Raw genomic sequence first — 13,096 nt, 5'->3', positions numbered from 1 at the left:
GGAGTGTAGAGAATGAAGAGAGGAGGAGGCCTGTGCGCTGGGGCACACCAGAGCTCAGAGGCTGGGGAGAAGAGGGTGAATGACACAGAGACTAAGAAGGAGCAGTTGGATTTCCCTCTGGCACCTCCATTTACTCCCATGAAACTTGCTCTCCCACTCAGTATCCTATCTCAGTGCTTAACACTTCCCATATTTCCAGGACAACACCCTTGACTCCCACCTACAGGTGTTTTAAATATGTCCATCTTCTTCCATCCCCACTGGCAGTGTCAGGACAGTGTCACTTCTTGCCTGGATTACAACAGGTTCCTAGCTGCCCTTCCCTCTCTATTCTTGCCCCGATCATCCATTCACCAACGTACCAGAGATATCTTTCTTAAATGACAAACTGATTATGTTACTTTTCCGTTTAAAAACAGTTCGACTCCTTAGCACAGCTTAAAACCCATGCATAATTTGGCTTTTGCCTAACTCTCCACCCTTGCCTCTTGCCATTGCCACCCTAGAAATCTAGGCACTAGCCACCCTGCCCTTCTCCAAGTTGTTGCAGCAAGCTATGTATTCTCCCACTCTGGGTCTCAGCACAAGTGGACCCCTCTTTATGGAACACTTTGCCCTGATCTTCACCTGGTTAATTCAAACTCTCTCTTCAAACCTCATCTTAGGTAAGACTTCTTTTAGGAAGCATTCTCTGATGCTTCTCTCACCCTCTAGTAAGAGATTAGGAACTCTCCTATGTGCTAATACATCAAACCTGCCTTCCCCTTGTATAGACTTTATCATGTTGTGTTGTAATTTACTTAACCTGTATCTCTCAGTAGACTGTAAGCTCTACTTTTAGCCCCTGGCATAATGCCATCGCATGGCACCTGGTAAAGATTTGTCGAAGAATGGATAATGGAATGAATTAACACATGAAAGAATAATCCTGAACAAAGACTCTGGCGGTATGGATATGATAGAAAGAAAGGACAACACTAGAAAGATATTAAAGAGAGAAAATTTATGTGACAATGATTTAACATAGATTTTGATCATAGGAAAGAATGAGAAGTCAAGGATTGCTACACAAATGTCTATCTTGGGTGTCATAAACAAAGCTAAGGAAAACAGGCAGAGAAAAGTTTTGGGGCCAAAATAATACTTCAGATAATAACTGTGAGGTATCTGTTGGTCAATCAAGTGGAAGTGTCTATAAGGTAGTTAACAACATGGGCATGAGGGTATAGAGCAAAAAGGGAATCAGAGAGAGCAATGTGTGAACCACCCGTCCATCAGTGTATCTGAAGTTATGGAGGTAAGTGAGACCTCCCCATGGACACGTTCAGTAAGTAGAAAGGAGGCATTCAGATGGATCCATAAAGACCAGAATCTAAACTTTAAAGGTAAAAGGAAGAGTTTGAGTGGTACTTCAGAAGCTAAAGAAGAAATTTCAAGAAAGGAGGAGCAAGATGTATGTGTACTGCCAAATTTCACAGAGGGATCAAGTGGGATTAAAACAAATCCATCAGATGTGGCAAAGAGGAGGCTACCGGTGATCAGAGTGAGGACACTTTCTTGCGAGTGTGGAACACACTGCTTGAGTTGAATGAGTTAAGGAATGAATGGGAATAGAGAAAATGACTTAGAAACTCATTTTGAAGAATTCTTTATTTAAAGGCTAAGGTAGAAATAGGAGTGAATACTTAAGATAACTGTGTATTAAAGACCTATCAGAACGTCTAACATATGTGTTTTATTTCTTTCTAGAAGAAACAGCCAGTTGAGTAAGGGCTGAATGAAAAAAGGTAAGGGAGATTTCAAAAGATAGGAGGGGTGGGTAGGGAGGATGGGATAGATGGAGCAGGGTGCTCGATTTGGTGGGGAAGGATGGGATCAAGACCATAGGTTGAAAAGTCCACTTTATCATTTGAGACAGAAGCAGGGAGATAACAATGGGTGACATGGAAACCATATGGGCTTCTGTTTACTGTCTAAACTACAAAAACATATTACACTAAGAATGAGGGGAGCCAAAGAGATTCAAGAGCTTGACAGAATGGTGGAAATTTGAAATCACTGTAATGGGGATGGGGAAAATGGGAAATGAACAAAACAAGAATAAAAGTTTGCTCGAGGTAATACTCATCCTAACATACAATGCTTGTTCTCATTGAGTGTCCAAGCAGTCAGCAAGGCAGATGTGGGAATTAAATAATTCCATAATCATGACCTGTGTAGTGAATTCCTTCTAATTTTTACATAATTCATCAGATCTGTGGGCCTTTATTAAGAGGAAATGCCAGCATTTGATTATTTTATTTCAAAATCAGTTTTATTGAAATCTGCAAGGAATAATTTCAGGAAAAAGAAAAACACTGAAGTAGATACTCTCTTTTCTTTCCAATAAAACCAACAGTCCAAAGATGTTAAAGAAATGAATCATACATAATGATCATCTAACTCTGAAAATTAAAACCCACTTAGGAATTGTGAGCGAGCCTTGATCCTAAACACCCGTCTAGTTATTCATTCAGAATCTTTAATAACATTTGGAAAGTAATTAATCAACTTATGACATAGACTCAAGGGCTGTCGCCTTTCATTGTCGTTAATGAAACTGTCCGGGGTTTTATCTGCACTTTTCTGATGATTTAAAGAACAATTTTTTTTGGGTAAGCTCTATGAAGACCAGAAGAATGTTTAAAATCATTGGACCTTGACATACAGATTTCAATGAACAATCCCAGCGTGTGTTAATGAGAGTGAAATAAAATTTAGAAGTATCTTAACTTTGCCATGATAGAAAGTGAATTTTTGAAAAGTCCAAAGTGCGTATCGATTTCTGTTAGGAGGAACCTTTTTCCTGTCAACAAACTTTGCCTTGGCTGCTTCTTTATACACTTCAATAGAACTTAAAATATTTGTTGTACTATTTTACACTCAATTAAAGAAAAACAGCTAGGGTAATATGTTAAGCCCAAAGGTTCCCACAGGCCCTAAATGACTCTATTTGTCTGGTGTCTTTGTGTTAACTAGATAGTGGCTGGACCATAGGCTCACTTTGGACAGTGTAGCCCCTTTAGGAGCTGGAGGGATTCTGCCTGAACGTGAGGCCAGTGAGATGACAGGCCACCTAAGACCCTCAGAGGAGAAAAAGACACGAAGGGAAGGCAGGCCCTGATATGAGCTTTCCACGAATCTTCAGACCACTGTCTGAGTTTGTGTTTAGAACATGAAAAATGCAACTCCAATGCACACGCCAGCATGAACTCTGTATAATGAAGGTCCAAAGAAACGGCCTCAAGATAATATCTGCAAGAAAAACTAATACACATCTACACTAGATGATATTCTAATGGAAAGTAATTATGGATTATAGTTTTTAGGGTCATGACTTTTGGTCCCAACAGTGATAAATGCATTAGAATGCTCTGATCCACTAGAAAATGAATACAGTCATGATAATAGTGTAAAACATTTGTAAGATTGTGTGGTTTTTCTTTTAATACTATGATTTCCTTTGAGAAAATGAAATTTCATTTGAGTGTTTGCGAGAAGCTAATAGAGTGCTTAGGGCATGACTCCGACACTCTTTCTGCTCCTGCTCCAGAATCCTGCATTCCTCCTGGTAGCTGAGGGAAGGACAGACTAAGAGGTCTGATTTAGGAATGAAGAGATGACAGTCTAGGGTCTCCCCATATCAAACCACATGTGACAGAGATGGAGGAAGTTTAGGCTTTGCTTATCACAAGCTCTGCCATCTTCCTGTGGATGTCCCTTGATCCCCACCCAGTTTTGACCAGCCTTCTTCCTACTTGGAAGGTGGCAGCCTGGTTCCTAATGGGACATTCTCTTCACGACTTGCAATGCACCCAAGCCCACGACTCTCCAGCATGTCCACCTACCTCTCCCCTCCCGTAACCTCACGGATCCAATACCCCATCAAAACCTCCAGGTCTTCTCCTTCATTATCTATTTTCTATATCTGTGACATGAGAGTTATCATGAAAAATTGAAGTTGAACTACATTTTTCAAAATGTAAAAATATAGAGGCATCTGACTGCTCATTTATCAAAGCGTGAGACCTATTAATTGAAGTTTAGAAAATCATCTAAGTAGGAACGTGTACAAACACACTGATACATGATTATTACTAATGGTTTGGTCAACCATTGAAATAAAAATTAAGCATGTCAAAATTATATAAGTAAATTACTCCCCATACAGAGCTATCTAAAATTAAATTTCAAAACAAGCTTTAATGATGGTATACATACTCAGTACACCTCCAGGTTCACCTAAGAGAATCTCTATTTCAAGCCCATAATAAGACAACTTTCCTTCTTCTCCACACCAAGACGTAAGAAATTGCCAAATTCTGGCCTCCTGATGTCACATGGAAACAATACACTTTTGATTAGGAAGGTTTTCTGAGGACAAAATGTGATGAGCAGTTAGAAATTCACAGCATGGTATCAAGAAAGATCTCAATTCGCATGTTTCAGGACTATGCCTTCTTCTATTACCACTTTCTTTCTTTTAGAGAAGAGTTGCTACCTCCATGGCAGTTGGGACTCTAATCACATGCATTTCAACTGTACTTCAAGCTACCTATTTGTGCCAGTCCACATGGGAAGTCTAGTTAGCAGAAAATACACACTCACAAACAGGAAATCTAACTACAGTAAGAAGGTGTTTTTCTCCACATAATAGAGTCAAAGATGTGTCATCTGTGTAATTTGGAGTAAAACCCAACACGACTCATTGTTGAGTACCTCTCTCTCTCCCCTCTTATATTATGGCAACTTATGATTACAGCATTATGTTTTCTAAGCCTGTGTGAACCTGCTTATAGATACAAACAACCTGCCCTTTTCTGTGTATAGCTTTCAATCAGTAAGCAAGTCAAGGTGCGAGGAAGAATGGCAAGAACATTTAATGGAAAAAAAAATCAATTTTGAGAAAGCATATGGTAACAACTGCATATTTAATCAAATTAGCCTAGAAATTCCTTCTTATTTTCAGCACTCTTTGCAAGGCAGTTGCTTCATGGTACAGGATGAATTTCAATAAATGTCATATATTTCCTTAGGTGGCTTATTTTTAAAATTTGTCGAACCAGGTCACTGACTCGGAATAGATCTCATTGCAAGACATGACAGATGGATATTGATATTGAATGGAAAGACTGACATTAGCTGAAAGGTTCCGGGAAGAAGAAAAAGTCATTCATCATTCAACAAAATATTTACTGAGTACCTACTGTGTGCCAAGACAAAATGATAAATATTTGGACTTTATATTTACATTACAGTAGAAAGAGGAGTGATGCCAAAATAATTTCCTTGGGGTTAGTAAAGATTACAATTGAATACTATTGGTAAGCAAGGTCTTCAAAAATACTTATATTTTCCACAATGCATCAGAAGAATGCATTAGCACTCATTCAAACATCCATTCTGTCATGGTTGCAGGATTTTAGAACTAACTTCGATTTTTGAAGATGCTGTTTACTGACCCTTAGTGAAAACCAACTTCCTATTTTTCTGGAACAAAAAGGGCCTTCCACGGTTTCAAAGATTTCTTAGACATCAAAGAGCTTAGAGAGACATACAGTTTATGGGTAATGATTTAGGATTTAGAGAATCAAAAACACATGGATTAAATTTCCTTTAAAAGACCCCTAGGTTTAAATTTTAAAAGCTAAAAAGTTGGTCTACACATATGTTAGTCCCAAGCAAAGCCAAAACTTCTTTTTAAAGATAGTTGGCGTTGTCTAATGGACCCAGAACTTGGCTGGATTTTGCCTTCCCACATGATCTGGCCTCAAAGGAGGCAACCTGCTTCCGCTAAACAAATTCACTCCACCTCTCTCTTTCTCTGCCTGTGAAGCCTACATTATTTCAAAGGTCTCCAGCTTTCAGTGCTCTTCTTGATATTTTCAATAAAATATTAAAAATCAGAAACATCCTGTGGTCTTAGAGAACAATTAGAGTACTTTTTAATTTCTCTATTATTATTATTGTTTTTACACACAATTTCAAAATGGGATGTTAGGTGCTGCCGCAGATTTCCAATTATTGGGGAACACGAGATCATTTCAAAGCAGGAAAAGGCCACTGATCTTAATACGTGCAGTGTTTCATGATATATCATTATATTTGCATTTAAAATAGTAGGAAGAAATACAGTACATAATCTTCCATTCTAACACATCGGCCTTCCAGAAGGCCGCTAGCCTGGGCTTTTCACTGAGTTTTTAGGATTAAAGGGAACAAGTTAGTGCACAACCTGTGAGGTTTCATTCCTTTGGAAAAATAGATTGCAACACTGATCTGATGGCTTTTAAAGGGCACTGGAAACCAACACAGTGAACGTTTTGAATTTCAATGGTCAAGGAATAACAACTGATGAAGTTCAGGCAGATCTAAAAAAACAAAACAAAACAAGGAAAGCACCAGTATTGCAAAAAGAGAGTTCATTCTGAATGAGAACTTGGAAATGAAATATGAAATCTACATATAAAGTTATGATGAATTTAGGTTTCAGAAAATCATTGCTTCAGTTTAAGAACGAGATAACTAGATTACCCTTTAGTTTAGAAATATACATAGTTTGATAGAAAGACTGTGGGCTGATGAGTTTAGAAAAATAAGTATATGCCAACAGATGATGAATTATAAAACATCTTTTTCTTTTTTAAATTGCTAAGCTAATTTTCCAGAGAGGAAAAATATCTAAGAACTCAAGAAGATAGAATACTTTGCAGAAGCGGTCCTGGGGCCTTTGGCCATGCATACTGATAAATTCAACAGCACCTAAAGGTGACACAGGGGACCACTTGGCAGGTATGGTCAGGGCCAAGATTGCAAAGGAGAACCACCAGGAGCCAAATTTGGCCTGCAGACATTTTGTCTCTCTAGCTTGCACACTGTTTTAAAGATGCTGAGTCAATATTTTAAAATTGAGAGAGTCTAGCTTCTCCTGAAGATTTGAAAGACAACACCACATGGGCCCATGCCACACACTGGACCTCATGGCAACTTCGATGATGCCAAGTGGTGGCTGCTCCTCTTAGGCAGGGCTTTTTCTGAGCAGACCGTCAGTCCCTAGTGAAAGGGTTAGTTTTACCCATTTAGGTACCTGTTTGCAAATCTGATACAGGATATAGACAGGGCATAAAGGGGAAAGAAAAAAAGATGAAGAAAATCCAACACAGTAGTTTAACACTGGAGAGGGAAAGGAAAGGAGAGAGAGAAGGAAAGAAAGAAGTGCACAGCAGACAGAAGCTGTATATCATCAGCAATTGCCTCCTTTGCTGTCTCCAGATTTATACTATGGAAGGGATCCATGACAAAACCTATGGGTATTATTCTCAACAAATCCCAGTGGGTCAGGCTCACAGTATAGAAAATAAGAAGGAAAACTGTCTGAGTGGAGCAATATCCCCAATCAGAGATAGGGTGTGGGGATGGGACCAGGGAACTGCAGGAAAATATCATGTGTTCTCTCCTTCCCAGTGAACTTTGACAGGCATTGTCTAGGTCCTTCTCATAAAAAACAGGGACTCCATATACAGCTGTGCAGGCTGTGCACTGCACAATTCTAGAGAAAACAAAATGAGAGTGGCACTCCTGAGGAATGCAAAATAGAAGCCCTGCTCCAGATATCCACATGGCTCTTTCTCTTGTCTCCTTCAGGTTCTAGCTCAAAGGCCACCTTTGCAGAGAGGCTTTCTCTGACTCCACTACTGAATTTTTCAATCTCCACCCGACCCCTTCTTATCCTTGACAGTCCCTACTCCCCTTCACCACTTCATGCTTCCTTGTAGCTCTTACCACCACCTCACATACATCACGTTTTATTTATGTATTTTGTTTGTTTGCCTTCCTCAACACAGGACAGAGCATCATGAGGTTGGAGACTTTTGTCTGTTTTATTCTCTGCTGCACTGCCGGAGTCTAGAATTATGCCTGGTAGGTGCACAACAAATTATGCTGATTGGCTAAATCCACAATCACATTCTTAGAGTACAGCAACCAGGCTTTCACTAGAACCCGTGATTCTCTGACCACATTTCATAATTGCTCTTCCTTATATTAGGAGAAACACATTTTCAAATCTTACGGACCATTACATAATTTCTGCGGCTCATAAGCTTTTACATAGTTTCTAGGGGCCCTACAGCTACATAATTTATTACAGAAATTAAAACAACAGGAGTAACCTGCATAAACATACTTGCACAAATTTATACAATCACAGAAGAAATATGTATACCCAGGTATGCGATTAGCCAGTTAGCTGTTTTTTTATGTCACTGTGCTTACACTTCCTTCTATAAATGCCACACATGTGATTTTTCTCTCAATTACGTTTTATAGCTTATAAAAACACTTTATTTTGTCCCTTGAGAAGCAAAGCAGTCTGATTTTACTGAATGTTTTTATTGAAACGAATCCCAAGGGGAATATACTAAACTGTTAAACACAGCTGGAGAGATATGTGAGAATGGGCCTTCTGATAGAGGAATAGATTACAAAATTACTCACAGCTCTTAATCTGATAATGGGAGAATGTCCCCCACATATGAATGGAGCCTTTCTTGGTATGCTTTACTACAATGAGAAAGAGAGAAAAAGAGAACTGGAGAAAGAGAAGGTGAGAAAAACCCCAGAGACTAGAAATGTTCTAGTCATCATTTATCACTAACCTAAGAATCCCAACCTATTTCTCAGTGGAAAATGCATCAGATAGCCAACCTTCACTGATGTCTGGGCAGAGGCTGTGTGGTGCTGTTGAATTATGAGGGCCAGGCTCAGGGACACAGTTTCCTTGGCTATAACACGGGGAGGTCAAGATTTTGATATCAGCCTTGTCTATCTTGTAAGGTTGTTGTACAATCAGAAAGATGATATACTCAGAAACAGCTTGAAAATTTTAAGAGGTCTCTAAGTTCGAAATTTTTGATTTCTAAAAAATGTCTATTATTTAACAGCAAACAGGATGACTTCTAACATTGTCATTCTTGTGTGATGTCCCCTTAATAATTATGGATCTTGGTTCTAGTGTCTACGTGTGACATTTATCTGTATATGTAGATTGTAAACTCTTCAAGGGCAGAGATTTCATTTCTTTCTTTTTAAAAATGTTCCCCTAGGGGCCAGCCCGGTGGCGCAGCGGTTAAGTTCGTATGTTCCACTTCTCGGCGGCCCGGGGCTTGCCAGTTCGGATCCCAGGTGAGGACACGGCACCGCTTGGCAAAAGCCATGCTGTGGTAGGCGTCCCATGTATAAAGTCGAGGAAGATGGACACGAATGTTAGCTCAGGGCCAGTCTTCCTCAGCAAAAAGAGGAGGATTGGCAGTAGTTAGCTCAGGGCTAATCTTCCTCAAAAAAAAAAAAAGTTCCCCTAGTACCAAACAGATATGATGCTCAACATACAATCCTCAGCTATTTTCGGCGAGGCGAATGTGGGCCTGGCAGCAACTCAGCGTCTGTTAAGAACAGGGAATTAAAGTGATCCTGAGTTGACAACAGTCAGTATATCTACCATTTATTACTAAGAGGTGACTATCTTCCAATGAGCAAAGCCCTTGAAGAAACTCTGCCCTGAAGGCTCAGAGTCAAAGACACCAGTTTCAACACACACTATGGAAGTAAAGGAGGTTACCTGCCCAGCCCTGGAGTTTCTGCATATTTTCTCCCCTTAAGGTGGCACAATTAGGAAATTTGCTATTCCATGAACAACCACAGAGAATATTATGGATGGTGGGAAAACAAAGCATAAATGGTTCTGGTGAGAAGCATTAAGCCTAATGACAGTGAAGAAGAAACCATGAAATTGGAATGGAGAAAAGCATAGAAGGGCTTAGGAGCAGCTCTGACCAAACCAAGGGAAAGGGATGAGGAAGAAAGGGGCAGAGAGTTGGGAGCAGCTCTGAATGTGCAGGGAGCTGTGTACACATCATGGATGTGTCACCATAGGCACTGGCGCAGCCACTTACAGAAAGGGGTGTGTCCTGTTAGCCCGCTTGAGTTATTCACTTTGTTCTGAGATGACCACGTTTGAGAAAAAGTTTATTTGAGGATATTATATACATTTGTCAAAGGAAAATTAGACTAATGCTATTTTGGACTATTTTTTTAATCAACAGATAAAGAAATTGATGTTTGAAATGTATTTCTTAGTCTAACTCATTGAAATAAATTTTTAAAAATTTCAAGATTATAGTGGGACATATGCTTATATAATTTTAAAAGGAATTTATAAGATAAGGGTATTTTTCATGCTTAGAAAAGTGTCATTTTTCTTTTATTGTAGGTTTAAAAGTCATGAAAATACTACTTATGAGCTTTCATATTGACTGGCTGTGGTTAACCTTGTACATCTTTATCATTCAGATAAACCTTATCCACTAATTCTGAAGGCACTGAGTGCACATCTAATGTAAACCTCTACTGCGATGTATTAAGAACAAAGCCATCTTTGAAAAAGCAGTAGTCAGCAGATCATCTTTTATATGCCATAAATTCCATCATACTAAAATCAAAATATACTTAGGTTAATAACTATAGGCTTATGCACTGTTAAGTCTGAAACCTGAACAGAATTTTTTAAACACCAGTATATTTTATAAGCAATCAGACACATTTTTGGTACTACAAAAATTTCTTATGAGTGACGTAAATTTTACCTGTCTTATTCAGCCATTCAAAAAGAATGAACAGTGAATACACCACAGACTTGCAGTCTATGATTGGAACCAAAGCACCTCACTTCTGTTCCACTATGGAAGTTTACATGTTAAAACAAAGCCCAATAAGCTTAGAGCCAGAAAGGGAAGCTCTGTACCTGTAAATAATCCAAGCATCACTTACAGTTTACATAAAAGCACAATTTATGCCCCAGTAGCACAGAGAAACATGATGTACATCATTTTCAGATCATCCTCATGCAGACAAAATTCATTAGTCAGCTATAATAGTTTAGCTATAAAGGAAAATAATGTTTTTCTGAATCCATTTGCATGGCAATGCGCATGTGTCTGGCTGATGAAAATGACAGCATAAACCTCCACCACAGCATAAACTCTACAAAATGTGAACAGTCTTCTTAACATTCAGGAGAGGGTCCAGATAGTCCATATTCTCTCCAATGTCAGTTTTTACAATCCTCTCGTATTCATCGACCATCTTAACTTGGCAATTAAAGTATCCCGATTATTTTGCCTAAGAGAGTTGACAATATTTCATTCTGCCCCAGGGCTCCTTTGAACATAAAACGGTGATAAGGCAAAATACACTGGGCAACTATTCATGTGTGAGCCACTGCAATCCTCTCCAACTGTCACACGAGTAAATGACTCTTAAAACATAAAAGGTATGAAATGGGAAACCTTACTTCGGAGTAAATTCTGCATTGGCAATGGTTGGTGAAAATACTCTCGCTGGTGCTTTAATTATTGGGTCAGTACCAGTACAAGCCAGACTGCTGACCTCTGGTTATAATCTACTTCACCCAGTAAGACAGATGTCGTTCACAGAGCCCCAGCAGAGAGAGAAGGTACGAGTGAAAACGATGAATCACAAGCCTGTGTATTTGCTAGAAATGAAGAATTCAGAACTTCACAGAAACACCTGCCCCTTAGAAGAACCCCCATGTAATACAGATAAAGGAGAGCTGGGAAAAGGAAACCGCTCGGCGGCCCGAACCTTGCCGGCTGCATCACCCTGGGACTGGGTGACCGGATCCCTTTTGTAAGGGCTGAGTCAGATCACAGCCTTGAAACTTGCCCGGCCATAACAGTCATACAACCCCCTCTACCCCAGCGCCCCTCTCTCTCCAGTCATACAGGCGGCCATCAGAAGCGACCCCCCAAAACGAAAAGCCCCATTCTAGCTTCGACCTCCCCCCTGGGCACAATCCTTCAGTTGCTGAAGCCCCTAAACTCTCGCCCACCTCCCTGGTCTTGTCCTCTGGAGCAGTAGTCGGGTCTCTTAAGGGAACAAAGAGAGCAGAAGCGCTGGGGCGAGGGGTGGGTACGGGATCCGAAGGGGCTGTAGTTTTACCTTGCAGTGCCAGGACCCGGCCGGGCGAGAAGTCAGCCGCGCCGGGACCACCCGCGCGCTCCGCGCTCCCCGCCTCCTCGCAGCAAGTCAGCTGTCGCCCCGCATCTGGCTCGCGCCCTGCGCTGGGCTCCGCATCTGCTCACAGAGCGCTCGGGGCGCTGCGGGCGGCGAGAACCTCCGGGTCACCTGCCGCCGGGCCCAGCCGAGCGCCCCGTCGGCTCTCCGGCCGCTCCCCCCGCCCCTTCCCACCCGCGAGCTGCCCGGCCCGTGACTCAGCCGGGCATCGGCGCGGGCCCGGGCGCGTCCAGGCTGGAGGCACGGCCAGGCGCCCCAGCGCGCCGCCCGCCCGCCGCAGCACGTGTCTGTCTGTCCGGCGCACCGTCCGTCCGCCCGCCTGCTTGGTCCGCGGGTCCAAGGACCGCTGAGGTGCGGACCAGCACCACCCCGAGGGGGAAATCGGCCCCCGCCCTTCCTGCCGCCCGCGCGCCGCGCCTGGCCCCGCGGGGGTCGCGTTTCCTCCCTGCCCCGCCCCCGCCCCGGCCCCCGCAAGGTGAAACTTTCTCGGGGGAGAAGTTTCTCGCTTGGCTGCGCGCTCTCGCCTCTCCGAGCTCGGGCAGTTTGCTGGGAGCCCCGCCGCAGAGCGGCGCGACCGAGTCTCCCCCTCCTGGTGCTCGCGCGGCGAGCGTCCCCGGCGCGCACTCCGCGCTGCCCGCGCGCCGCCGGCGGGACAGGCGCGAGGCTCGGCGGCCGCCGGGCGCTGCCCCGGGACCGAGGGATCCGGGCAGGGCTGAAACAAGGCGTGCATTGTCGGGGCGGAGGTAGGAGTGGATGCACGAATTGTCCCCAGGATTTCCTTGCGTAACCATGATCCCGTACTATCATAACTCGAATTTCTGGAAGGAAGAACAACACGGGAGTTTAACCCTGAGGAAACTTCAGTTTCTTAACGTTTTCTTTCTTTTTTTTTTTTTTCCGTAGCAGGAAACAGGCTGATTAAATAACTAGGCAAACAGCAATGAACAAGCAAAACAGAACAAAAGTT

At 42.1% G+C, this 13,096-nt stretch overlaps 1 protein-coding gene across 2 annotated transcripts in view; it reads right to left on the bottom strand.

The window, feature by feature from the left end:
- The window catches only part of MET (MET proto-oncogene, receptor tyrosine kinase), a 112,363-nt gene extending 99,978 nt beyond the window's left edge, over nucleotides 1-12,385 (bottom strand). For both annotated transcript variants that reach the window (XM_014838330.3, XM_070512237.1), the window contains exon 1: nucleotides 12,055-12,385. The gene's annotated coding sequence lies outside the window, so the exon portion shown is untranslated. The remainder of the gene's footprint in view (nucleotides 1-12,054) is intronic.
- Nucleotides 12,386-13,096: the final 711 nt, after the last annotated feature.

Source organism: Equus asinus, chromosome 1 (genome assembly GCF_041296235.1).
Source record: "Equus asinus isolate D_3611 breed Donkey chromosome 1, EquAss-T2T_v2, whole genome shotgun sequence".
NCBI classification, from domain to species: Eukaryota; Metazoa; Chordata; class Mammalia; order Perissodactyla; family Equidae; genus Equus; species Equus asinus.
This window is presented reverse-complemented; position numbering and strand designations above follow the sequence as displayed.